This window comes from Oratosquilla oratoria, chromosome 10 (genome assembly GCF_046742065.1).
Source record: "Oratosquilla oratoria isolate Oo_2021 chromosome 10, ASM4674206v1, whole genome shotgun sequence".
In the NCBI taxonomy this organism is placed as follows: domain Eukaryota; kingdom Metazoa; phylum Arthropoda; class Malacostraca; order Stomatopoda; family Squillidae; genus Oratosquilla; species Oratosquilla oratoria.
In genome coordinates, this window is record NC_134786.1 from 25,528,881 (window position 1) to 25,541,472 (window position 12,592).

General features: G+C 42.1%; 1 protein-coding gene across 2 annotated transcripts in view; it reads right to left on the minus strand.

Moving 5' to 3' along the window:
• Positions 1-12,592, minus strand: part of LOC143029163 (proteasome activator complex subunit 4-like) — a 200,170-nt gene that overhangs the window by 140,145 nt on the left and 47,433 nt on the right. The gene's annotated exons all lie outside the window — the stretch shown is intronic.

The following is a 12,592-nucleotide window of genomic DNA, read 5'->3' on the forward strand; positions in this document are numbered from 1 at the left end:
AATCATTCACTACTTTATAGCTCTGGCTGTTGGCCCCTGCCATAGAAATACTGGCCTTCATTGCACTGTCCTCAAACTGAGTAATGTGGTGGTGGGAGAGGGATGAATTTTAATCCATGGGGGCTGCAGAGGGGCACACAGTAGCCAAGTGGATACTGTGTTGAAAACATGACCAGGTAGTTGTTTGATTTCTGAGACCCGCTGCATGCACTTCTTGTGTTGGTTCCTGACAGCACCTGGCCTGGTGGGATGGTGACCCAAACACTAGCCTAAAAAACCCAGAAGCTAGTAACAAATGACTGGGTTTTGCCCAAACAGGGGTTTCTCAATTCCCATTTTGTTGGTACAAGATAGTGCATTTTTTTGGTGCAGAGATGAGAGTGGTGTTAAAGAAATTTTAATTGTGAATAAACTGGGTCAATGATTCAGCTACTCTCCACTATAAGGTCATATAAAAAAAATTAGTTGATTATCGTCCACGCTTGACCCAAGAAAATGGCCCAACCCATTTTTTTTTTTTTTTTTTTATGCCAAAACACACAAGTTGTTCAGACCTTCCAATTTCAAATTTGACACCTCTAGAGTTTTGTGCCTTCTGAATATGCCTGAGTGTGCCTTGGTAATTTGGCCCAGTGCATGAATGGCCAACTTGGTGAAAGGGCCCGAGTGTTTGGTTTATGGCCTTTTTATGGCTTTTATTGTAGCTAGTATAGTGCAAGAGGGCAATTCTACTCTCTTAAAGACATGATATGGACTGAACACTGTTAATGACACATTACAGTATTCAGGTCACTAAAGGGGATAGATTTCATTGGCAGAAGAGATCTTATGATTTAAGACGGGAGGGCTTTAAGAGGTCATGTGAGCAAATTAAGAAAGACCACATGTCTAAAGGATGTAAAGAAATATAGTTTTTCCATATAGATGCATAAGTACCTGGAATAGGTTGGTAAGTGATATAGCCCAAGTTCAAACAATACACGAGTTCAAATCTAAATATGATAACTGAAAATCAAGGATATATATCAATGTAGGAGAGAGGCCAAACGCAGAGTATGGGATCCAATATATTTGACGTTTTGGCCAGCAGGGCGAAACGTCAAATATATTGGATCCAATACTCTGCGTTTGGCCTCTCTCCTACAGTGCTGTTGCAGTCGCTGCTGCTTTTACTCATCTGATATATATCAAGTTGGAACCATACATGAACATGAAGCTAGATAGGATAAATAATTAGAGAATAGGAGAAGGGACGTAATGAGTGTTGCTGTTGTTGTTGTCGTTCCCTAGACTGTCTGTCCGAGCAGTCCCGTCTCCCCAAGGAATGCCATAGCCGAAACTGGGTTTTCCCAAAAATCCTTTATAGAGTGTATGTTGTGTTGTTTGCGTGCATATTTGTGTATAATGCAGTCTTCCATTATGTGTTGTATGGTATGGGGTGAAATGTTACATCCTGGGCAGCTGTTCACAATGTGGTCATCCAGCCTCTTCTGGTAGCTTAGAAGTGCTGGGTGGTGACCGCACCGCAGTCTGGCCAAGTGGACTCTGTCCTTTCATGGGAGAGAGGATTCAGAAGGATGGATATCAGGGGGTCTGGCATGCAGCAGTGTGTTGTCTTTCAGTGTGTTAATGGAGCGGTGAGTGATATGATTATGAATACGTTTCCAGAGGCTGGTATTTGGTGGTTGTGGAGGAAGAGAAGAGAGTATCTGTGCATGATAAAGGTCTTTGGGTGTTGTTTTAATGTTTCTTGGTGTGTGTGGGTGTTCTGCTATGTAGTGTAGCGGGTGTAATGTGTTTGTGGTGGCTGCGGCAAGTGTTTGTATGCCTCTCATGTCAAGGTGGTCCTTGACTTTGAGGACTTTTGTTTCATGGTGTAAATGGTCTGTAGGTGTTGTATTTGTGCAGCCTGTAATTGTTTTTAGGGCTTTGTTTTGTATGATTTGAAGGGTGAATCACAATGGCAAAAGCCGACAAGACTGTGAGAATAAACACCTTGTGAGATCGAAACCTTTATTGGTACTACGTTTCGCTTGTTACAGCTTTTTCAAGTACAGACATGACACACACTCTGAGCACATATAAGCCAACAGGGAAGGAACTGGGAGAGGTTATCAGGGAGGGGTGGGTGGTAGGTGGTAGGTGGAGGGGGAGGGGGGGAGGAGGGGGACGGGTGGGACTTGGTGGAGACAAAGGAGGACATTTCGGACAGTTTGTTGAAGTGGACTAAGGGGGACATTTCATACATTTATTTAATGCGGGTAACAGATGGATGATAGGAGGGGCGATGTTAAACATGCCTCTGTTCTGCTCAATGGTTTTGAAGCTTTGAATGGCGGCCGCTTCGAGGCATTTTCTCCTCACCCTGTCTGGTTCACTAAACAGAAGTTCTGCGTTATCCCAATCCATCAGGTGGTCGTTGGTGTTCCGGTGGATAACACAGGCGTTGGTGGTGATGTTGTTCCGGGAATCGTAGCGATGCTCCCGGATCCGGGTCTTCAGGTCACGGGAGGTCTCGCCGATGTATACTTTATCACATCCAGCACAGGGTATGCGGTAGACACCAGCGTTTTTTCCCCACATCTCGTCCTGGCTGTCACTCCTTCTTGAGAGCTCTTTGATAGTTCTGCTGGACTGGCCCACTACCTGAATGTTGCAACGCCCAAGTGTCTGGGTGAGGGTGGCGGTGACGCTGCTGGCTGGAAGGATAAGCCTCCTAGCTGGATCTTTTGTTGGTTCCCGCCCTTCCATTATTTTGAGTGCCTTTTTCTTACACTGGTGGATGATGCACTCTGGATATTTTAATTTCTGAAAAACCTCCTTTATGTGCCTAAATTCGTCCTCTAAGAATTCAGGGCTACATATTCTGAGAGCTCTGAGGTAGAAACCTATGACTACACCTTTTTTTAATACTGAGGTCATGGTGGGATAGGAAGCGAGTCAAATCGTCCTTATTGGTTGGTTTCCTGTAGACTGTAAATTTTAAAAAATTATCATGTTTGATGATAAGGGTATCCAAAAATGGAAGGGAATCGTTGATTTCTTCCAGTTCACCTTGGAGGAAGAAATCCCCTTCCATCATCAGAGTGCATCATCCACCAGTGTAAGAAAAAGGCACTCAAAATAATGGAAGGGCGGGAACCAACAAAAGATCCAGCTAGGAGGCTTATCCTTCCAGCCAGCAGCGTCACCGCCACCCTCACCCAGACACTTGGGCGTTGCAACATTCAGGTAGTGGGCCAGTCCAGCAGAACTATCAAAGAGCTCTCAAGAAGGAGTGACAGCCAGGACGAGATGTGGGGAAAAAACGCTGGTGTCTACCGCATACCCTGTGCTGGATGTGATAAAGTATACATCGGCGAGACCTCCCGTGACCTGAAGACCCGGATCCGGGAGCATCGCTACGATTCCCGGAACAACATCACCACCAACGCCTGTGTTATCCACCGGAACACCAACGACCACCTGATGGATTGGGATAATGCAGAACTTCTGTTTAGTGAACCAGACAGGGTGAGGAGAAAATGCCTCGAAGCGGCCGCCATTCAAAGCTTCAAAACCATTGAGCAGAACAGAGGCATGTTTAACATCGCCCCTCCTATCATCCATCTGTTACCCGCATTAAATAAATGTATGAAATGTCCCCCTTAGTCCACTTCAACAAACTGTCCGAAATGTCCTCCTTTGTCTCCACCAAGTCCCACCCGTCCCCCTCCTCCCCCCCTCCCCCTCCACCTACCACCTACCACCCACCCCTCCCTGATAACCTCTCCCAGTTCCTTCCCTGTTGGCTTATATGTGCTCAGAGTGTGTGTCATGTCTGTACTTGAAAAAGCTGTAACAAGCAAAACGTAGTACCAATAAAGGTTTCGATCTCACAAGGTGTTTATTCTCACAGATTTGAAGGGTGTTGTGGTGTGTCTCACTGAGATTAGGAGCCCATGCAGGACTCGCATAATTCAACACTGAGCGTATGCATTGTTTGTATATTGTTATATTAGTTTCTTTGTTTTGTCCAAATGTTGTTCCAGTGATTGACCTAAGTGCATTAAGTCTGGGTGTGCATTTGTTTTTTATGTTTGTGATGTGTTGTTTGAAAGACATGGATGTATCGTATGTTACACCAAGAATTTTCGGTGTGTTTGTGTGTGGTATTAGAGTGTTGTTGATGTAGAGATGAGGTATGTATTTGTGTTCTTTTGTACAGTTGGTGAGAAGTGTCGCTGTAGATTTGGTTGGAGCTATTTTGAGTCTGTTTGTGATGAACCATGTGTTGAGTGTGTCAAGGTATGGCTGGATTATTTCTGCAGCTTTGTCTGTGTTACGATGTGTGCATGTGATTGTTATATCGTCTGCGTAGGAAGAGATTTGTATTTCTGAGGTGTCTGGCGTGGGTAAGTCATGCATGTATAGATTAAATAGTGTGGGGGACAGAACTGAGCCCTGTGGTACTCCGTTCTTAATGTTTCTGATGTGCGATGATTGGCCATTATATGACACGTAAGCATTCCTACCTGCCAGATAATTGGCCAGCCATCTTTTGGTGTTATTGTGCATGTCTGTGTTATATATTTTATTTGTTAGGTTGTGGCGGGGGATAGCATCAAAAGCTTTACTAATGTCTAATGTTATAAGAAGTGTTCTTTGGTGGGGCCTATCTGAATTGATGCCATCTAAAATTCTTTGTGTGAGGTTTGTCAGAAGTGTTTGTGGAGTGTAGTGGCCTAAAACCATGTTGTGAGTCAGCAAGGGGAATATGTGGTGTGACAAGTTTAAGTATTAGGCGTTCAATGACTTTAGAGGGGGTGCAGAGAAGTGTGATTGGACGGTGCGATGTTGGAATTGTTGGATCTTTGTTCTGTTTTGGAATGGTGAATATTTTACCATGCTTCCAGATGTCAGGTATAGTGTTGTGTGAATAGCTGTAGTTTGCAATGTTTGTGAGTGCGTGTATACCTTGTGGTCCAATGTGTTTTAGGTGGATGTTGCTTATGTTATCAGGGCCACAGGCAGATGAGTGCTTGAGACTATGTATTATGAGTTTTGTCTGACTGTCTATGAAGGGTATATAGTCTGAGTCTGTGGGAAAGTCTTTCTTACGTCAAATGGTGCGTCAGTCGTCAGGGTGAGAAGTGAGATGGCTTGTCTGTGCAAAATGACGTATGAGTGCGTTTGCTTGTCTGTTTGAGGGTAGATTATCTGTTGTTGTGATTATTGCTGCGTGAGAGCGTGTAGTGTTACTGTTGGATAGTGTAATGCTGTTGAGTGTTTTGTACAATTTGCTGGTGTTTGTTTTGTGATCAAGTGTATTGATAAAGTTTTGCCAATTTTGTGTTTTTTGTTCATGTATTTTATTGGCAATCACAGTGTTTAGTGTTTGTATTTGGTCTGCTATGTTTTGAGGGATAGGTGTGGGGGTATCGTGTTTAAGTGTGTCATGTTGTCTGATGAGGCTTTGGATTTCTGGTGTGAAGTTGGGGTTGTGTGATTTTCTGTTGCCTCTAGGGATGTATCTCTTGTCTGCGTTTTGTATGATTGTATTAAAAGTGTGCACAGCATTGTCTATGTTTGTGATTGGTGTACTGTTAAGTGTTTCAAAATGTTGTTCTGTCTCTTCAGTAAAAGCTTCCCAGTTAGCTCTCTTGTAATTGGTGTAAGTGTGTCTGTGGCTGACTGGGGTGCATCTTGTTTTGGTGGTGATGATGATTGGAAGGTGGTCAGAGCCAAGGGTTCCGACCACTCTCCATGATGTTGTTGGGGTTAGGCAGGGGGAGCAGAAGGTGATATCAAGAGAGGAGGGAGTGTAGAGGGCTTGGTGTGGGATATGTGTATGATTATGTGTGTTGTTCATGATAGTCAAAGAGTCAAACTGAGTCTGTATATCAAGCCCTCTGTATGTGTCAGGGTTGACGACATACCAGGCAGACGACTTGGCGTTGAAGTCTCCACCCATGATCAGGTTGGGGATTGAGGCTAGTTGGCTAAAATGAGGCCTGAAGGTGTCTGGAACTGTGGGGGATGATTGGGGGGGAATGTACATGTTAACTATTGTCAGTGTTGAGTGTTGCTCCTTTTCCTGTATACTACAACTAGGTAAATCTCAGAATTCTACACAGAATTCTCTGATGGAAAGTTTGACATGCTGCTACAAGAGTCATGAAGGCAATCATTTATCAAAGTTCTAGCTGGTGAGTTTGCATATTTCATGTACATATATTTGAGAGGAGGAGGAGGAGGAGGAGGAGGAGGGGGAGGAGATGGAGGAGAAAGTGGTGGAGGAGAAAGTGGAGAAAGTGGAGAAGAAGAAGAAGAAGAAGAAGAAGAAGAAGAAGAAGAAGAAGAAGAAGAAGAAGAAGAAGAAGAAGAAGAAGAAGAAGAAGAAGAAGAAGAAGAAGAAGAAGAAGAAGAAGAAGAAGAAGAAGAAGAAGAAGAAGAAGAAGAAGAAGAAGAAGAAGAAGAAGAAGAAGAAGAAGAAGAAGAAGAAGAAGAAGAAGAAGAAGAAGAAGAAGAAGAAGAAGAAGAAGAAGAAGAAGAAGAACCCACCTGCTCCCATGGTCAAGGGTGATAACCAACTAATCTTTTTTATGTGGGCTAAGAGGGAAAAGATTATTTAGAGTATGTTATAAGGTTAAAGTGAGAAATGAAGCCAGGAGGAGAATGGGGGTGGAAAGGGAGATGGCAGATAAGGCTGATGAAGAAGAAGAAGAAGAACCCACCTGCTCCCATGGTCAAGGGTGATAACCAACTAATCTTTTTTATGTGGGCTAAGAGGGAAAAGATTATTTAGAGTATGTTATAAGGTTAAAGTGAGAAATGAAGCCAGGAGGAGAATGGGGGTGGAAAGGGAGATGGCAGATAAGGCTGATGAAAGACTATTGGGATAGTTTGGACTCTGGCAAGAACGAACAAATGAAGATTAACTAAAAAGGTGTGGAAAGCAGAGGTGGATAGAGAGAACTTCAGGGGATTGAGCAAGGGGGGAATATCTGTTGACCAAGGAAGGGAGAAGGCCGGGGATAGGGGTGAGTGGGGGATGGTTGTCAATAGATATTTTGATGTAGCCCAAAGGGATTTCTTCCAGTCTTCTCTATTTTCTGCATGAGGGAATGGGGAAAGGGAGAGTTGCTGTGTAAGTGAGGTGGAGAATATGAAGAGTTCTGAAGGTCCATGTTCTTATGGGAGAGAATGAGGGAATATCAGATCATTTTTTGATGGAAGGTAAGTTGAGATGGAGGATAGATGGAGAAAGAGGAGAAGACCAGAAGGTAGAGAGGTGCTTAGAGTCAACAATTTAAACAATAAAGAAGAGGAGCACAAGTACCAGGAGAAGCTGAAAGAAACAAGGGAGGTGAAGGATAGAGTAGAGGTAGGAACGGAGGAGGAATGGGGGTGTTTCAAGGAGGCAGTGACAAGGCGTGCAAACATGGTATGTGGAACAAGAAGGATGGGGGGGGGGGATAAAAGGAAGCATAGTGAGTGGTAGGATGATGAAGTGAAGATGGTAGTAAAAGTGAGCATTCAGGGACTGGTTGCAAAGTAGAGAGAGAAACATACTAGAAATACAAAGAAGAAAAAAGAGAAGCAAAAGAAAATACAAAGGAGGCAAAATAGGCCAGTCAATAGAGGAGTAAAAAAAGGCGAATAAGGAAAAAAATCAGTGAAAGCTGCAATAAGCTTTAATGTGTTTATAATACCTTACTTAATAACATATTAATTTTGCACCCCTCTACCCCCCCGGATTTGGCCGCCATCTTGAAAAAATGGTGACCAAAAACAGTTTTTTCCAAATATCTCACTAGAAACTAATTTTAACGAAAAATGTATCGAAACAAAATTTATTCTACATAAAATTTTCTACAAAAGTTATTTTATTCAATTTTGTGATATACCTCACTGTTTTTGCGCTAAATGTGCGAAAAGATTGTGTTTATCTTTATTTGATACCTACAGTGCACAAAGATATAATAATTTCCTTTGTATGCTATACTGAATAAAATATCTAAGTTCCTAACTTGATTATAGTCTTTCTTTTGTTTCAGAACTATTAAAATAGATAGTTAAAGCTTCAGTGAAACCCCAGGCAGTTGTTGGTGCAAAATGTCTTCATTGGGGAAATGTTTAATATGCGATGGACAGCTTTCTGTGGGTGAGACTAGAGAAGTTAAAGAGAAAGGAATAAAGACACTGAGTGATTATAGCATTAAGTGGAAAGATGGAAAACATTCTCTGTTAGAAGGACTAAAAAGTGTGAAAGTGCATGAAAAATGTAGAAAAGTGTATACAAAAGAACGGAGAGCTGAAACTTTCCAAGCAAGGCAGAAAACCTCGCAAGTGCCGACAACGTCACTGAGAAGTCAAGAATTACAGTTTGATTTTCTTCACGATTGTCTCTTTTGTGGAAAAGATGCATCAAGTGACTTTTTGAAAAAAGAAAGCAAAAAATTTTTAGGTGATCATGAATCTGTGCACTGTATAGAGATGCTGCATGTTAAGGATACTATTTTGAAAGCTGGTGAAATGAGAAAAGATGAATGGGGCAAAGAAGTATGTACTCGTATATGTAACGTAGTGGATTTAGTTGCTGCTGAGGCAAGGTACCATTCAGCCTGCATGAAAAAATTCTACCAAACATCTTCTGGTATGAAACGTGGTCGTCCCAAAAGCTCTACGGTTTCTGAGGCAATGAGTCATGCTTTTAACTACTTGGAGGAAAATCGAGAGGAATGCCAGTTTACTTTCAGTGAGATTTTTTCAGAATATGAGGGTGAGCTACCAACTGATAAAACCATAAAATCTGAATTGATAGAGAGATATGGACATGATATTATTGTTTCTGTGAACAAAAATAGAAAACCAGTGATCTGTTTCCGTGACACAGGAAACAAAATTTTGACTGACGCTTGGTACGAAAATCATAGAAGTCATGACGAGAAGGAAGAACGGCTTCGGATTGTAAAGACTGCCGCCAGAATAATTGCTGAAGATATAAGATCACAAATGTACGAAGCAGATCAGTATCCACCACCAGAAAATTTCCTAGAAGAATTGGATTCACTTATTCCAGAAACTCTCCAGTGCCTTGTTAAGACAATAGTCTTAAAAAACAAGAAAGGAAATCAAAGAAAATGGAATAGGAAATGTACAGCAATTTCACATGCTATCCTTACAGCAGCTAGACCAAATTCTTTCATATCTCCTCTACAAATAGGACTTGCTGTTCACTTAAGTCAGAAGTATGGCTCTAAGCATCTACTGAACGTGCTCTCTGCGTTGGGATTATGTGCGTCCTATGCTGAGGCAGCACTCTTTCAAGTATCTGCTTTGCAACATCCAGCCAAGGAACCTCCGAATGATTCATTTGCACAGTTTGTATTCAACAATGCAGATGTGAACATCTCTACTATTGATGGATTTAACACATTCCACAGTATGGGAGGAATTCAGTGTGTTACTCCTCAGAATAATATTACTTCAGATCAGCCAATCACTAGATTAACGAAGATCCCTAGTGCATCGTTTGTTGGGCAGTTTGGTCATAATCCTATTAAAACCTTTGAAAGTTAAAGTGTAAAAGGACTCTTGAATATAAAAGTCAGGGATTTGGCAAGTATCAATCCAGTGTCCACTACTGTATCAATAACAACAACAGAGCTTTTATGGCTACTTGGAAAATGGCAAAAAAAATGCAGAGTGCCCAGGTTGGAATGGTTACATGGAGAAATGTACAGCACACTTCCCATATGATGTGTCCCAGGTCTCATATCTTCCCTTTACAAATGCTCCACCTACCAATTATGACACCATATACACAGTACTTAACCAATCTGTAGATAAATGCAACGAACTGAAGCAACAAAGTTGCTTTGTTACCTTTGATCAACCTTTGTACATCAAGGACCGAGACATTGTGGAAATATGTGGTCAAGACTCACACCTAAATAATGTTATTGTACGTCTTGGTGGTTTCCACTTATTGATGTCTTTTATGGGTGCAATTGGTTTCATCATGAATGGTAGTGGAATAAAAGAACTTTTTAGTACTGTTTATGCAAGTACATCTGTTGAAAAAATGTTAACTGGGCATGCTTATGCAAGAGCACTCAGGGCCCATACACTAGCACATGCTGCACTGTCTATGTTAATTTTTAATGAAATCGATCTTTCCCCTGAAGAACAGTCAACAACAGAAGCAGTTTTATGAGAGACTGATTATTCAGACATTGACAGTGAGGTTATACAAAATGTACTGATTAAGTTCAATGAGTGTAATGAGAAATAGACATTTGGGAATGGATGCGAAGAGGAGACTGTATGAAGGAGTGATTGTGCCAACAGCACTGTATGGGGCAGAAACGTGGAACATAAGAGAAGAAGAGAGAAGGAGTTTGAATGTGTTTGAGATGAGGTGTCTGAGAAGTATGGTGGGGGTTAATAGGCTAGATAGAGTGAGAAATGAGGAGGTGAGGAGGAGAACAGGGGTGAAAAAGGATTTGGGAGAGAGGGTTGATGAAAGAATATTAGGATGGTTTGGACACATGGAAAGAATGAGTGAAGAAAGACTAGTAAAAGAGGTATGGAAGGCAGATGTGGAGGGAGTGAACATGAGGGGACGTCCTAGGATGAGGTGGATGGATGGGGTAAAGGGGGCTTTGGGGAAGAGGGGAATGTCTGTTGAGGAAGGAAGGGAGAGGACGGAAGACAGAGGTGAGTGGAGAATGGTTGTATATGGATGATGTGACTGCATGGGGAGAAATGGGCGGGGGGGTGGGGGGTGGGGTAGTGTGTGTGAGTGAGTTTTGACGCAGCCCGAAGGGATTTCTCCCCGTCCTCTCCTTATATGCAAGGGGGGACGGAGAGGGGGGGGTCGCCGATTAAATGAAGCGGCCTTGCTGTGGATGTGCTGTGTCCTGCGACACTGCTTCTGACCCAGGGCGGTGGGCAGGGTGCAGGGATGACCCGTCATCCAGGAGGTGCTCAGATGAGAGGAAGGGTGGGGTGTGGAGTGTATTTAGGGATGAAATGGGTGGGACTGTTTTTATGCCTTTCCCTTTTTGGCTACCTCCCTTGGAAGGGGGAAAAAGCCTTGGTATATGTATGTAAGTTCAATGATACCTTGGGTACGATGAAGAGTAAAGGTGCCACTGCAAAACTCTGGGTACAGTACTTTGAAATGGTAACATTGGTGAAACAATTCATTGAAGGAGAACGCTCGGGTAACTGGAAACTGCACCTGGACACGATCCAAAAAATGCTACCTTACTTTCATGCCAGTGGTCATTTTTTATATGCAAAATCAGCACACTTGTATTTACAAGACATGTATAACTTGAAGGGACGCCTGACCCCAAAGGAATTTCAAGATTATGTTCAAAAAGGTTTTTTTACAATAAGGCGGTCAGAGAAATTTTGGTCAGGGATTTGGTCTGATATGACAATTGAACAAACACTGATGAGGTCAATGAAGAGTTCTGGTGGACTGACACATGGTAGAGGAATGACAGACTCGATGCTAACCAAATGGGTCCTTGGAATGCCTATAAATCTCAGGGTCACAGAGAAAATTGAGGAATATTGTGATGTTGCTTACAGTACAGGAGAACAGCATGTGGATGCCAGAAAGGCTCGCATCTTAAGAGACAATCAAGATATTCAGCACTTTGCAGACTGGTTCTTATCCCACTCACCATTTCCAGATATTGATAACATTATGTCGATCAGCACAGGAGTAACGGGAGATGTAGAAACCAATCCACATAATGCATATGATGTTGGAATTAACTCAATGTTTAATATGATCGGTAGCAACTTTGGCGCAGTCAAGTTCCAAAGAAAGAAAAGGGTCATACCCTTGGGAGCTGCCATGACAGGAATGAAAATAAGAGATGATGTATGTGCAGTTGAGCCTGAGATGATATTCAGGAGGATATCATTCACAAAGAACTCACATGAACTATTCAAGCTTAATTTTGTTTATGAGCTAGCCCCATACCCTGTGTCTCTTTTTGATGAATCAGGAATGCGTAAGACAAAGAAATCCATGATGTATGAAGTATTTGCACCACTCAGTGACACAGGAATTGTTGGAGATACAGAATATGTTATTGACGGAGGATTTCTGATGCATCGAGTTGTTTGGCAAAAGGGGGAGATATTCTCAGAAATTTTAAACAGGTACACTGAGTATGTAAAGAAGCATTACAAGAAAAGTTCCATTATTGTATTTGATGGTTATCCAGAAAACCTAGCGGAAAAAAGTACAAAATGTGCTGAACGTGCTCGACGAATGATTACTTGCACCAGAGAAATCATGTTTGATGAAACAATGTCAGCAATATTAAGCCAAAGTAAGTTTCTTCTAAATGAAAGAAATAAGAGCCGACTTATTGCAATGCTTAGCACTAAATTGACCAACGAGTGGTTTACTGTCAAACAAGCAATTGAAGATGCAGACACACTGATTGTTGCAACTGCTATTGAAGAGTCAACCAAAGCTAAATCTGTAACAATAGTTGGAGAAGATGTAGACCTCTTAATTATCCTTACAGCCTTGGGTGAATCAAACACAAATATCTACATGTTAAAACCAGGTAAA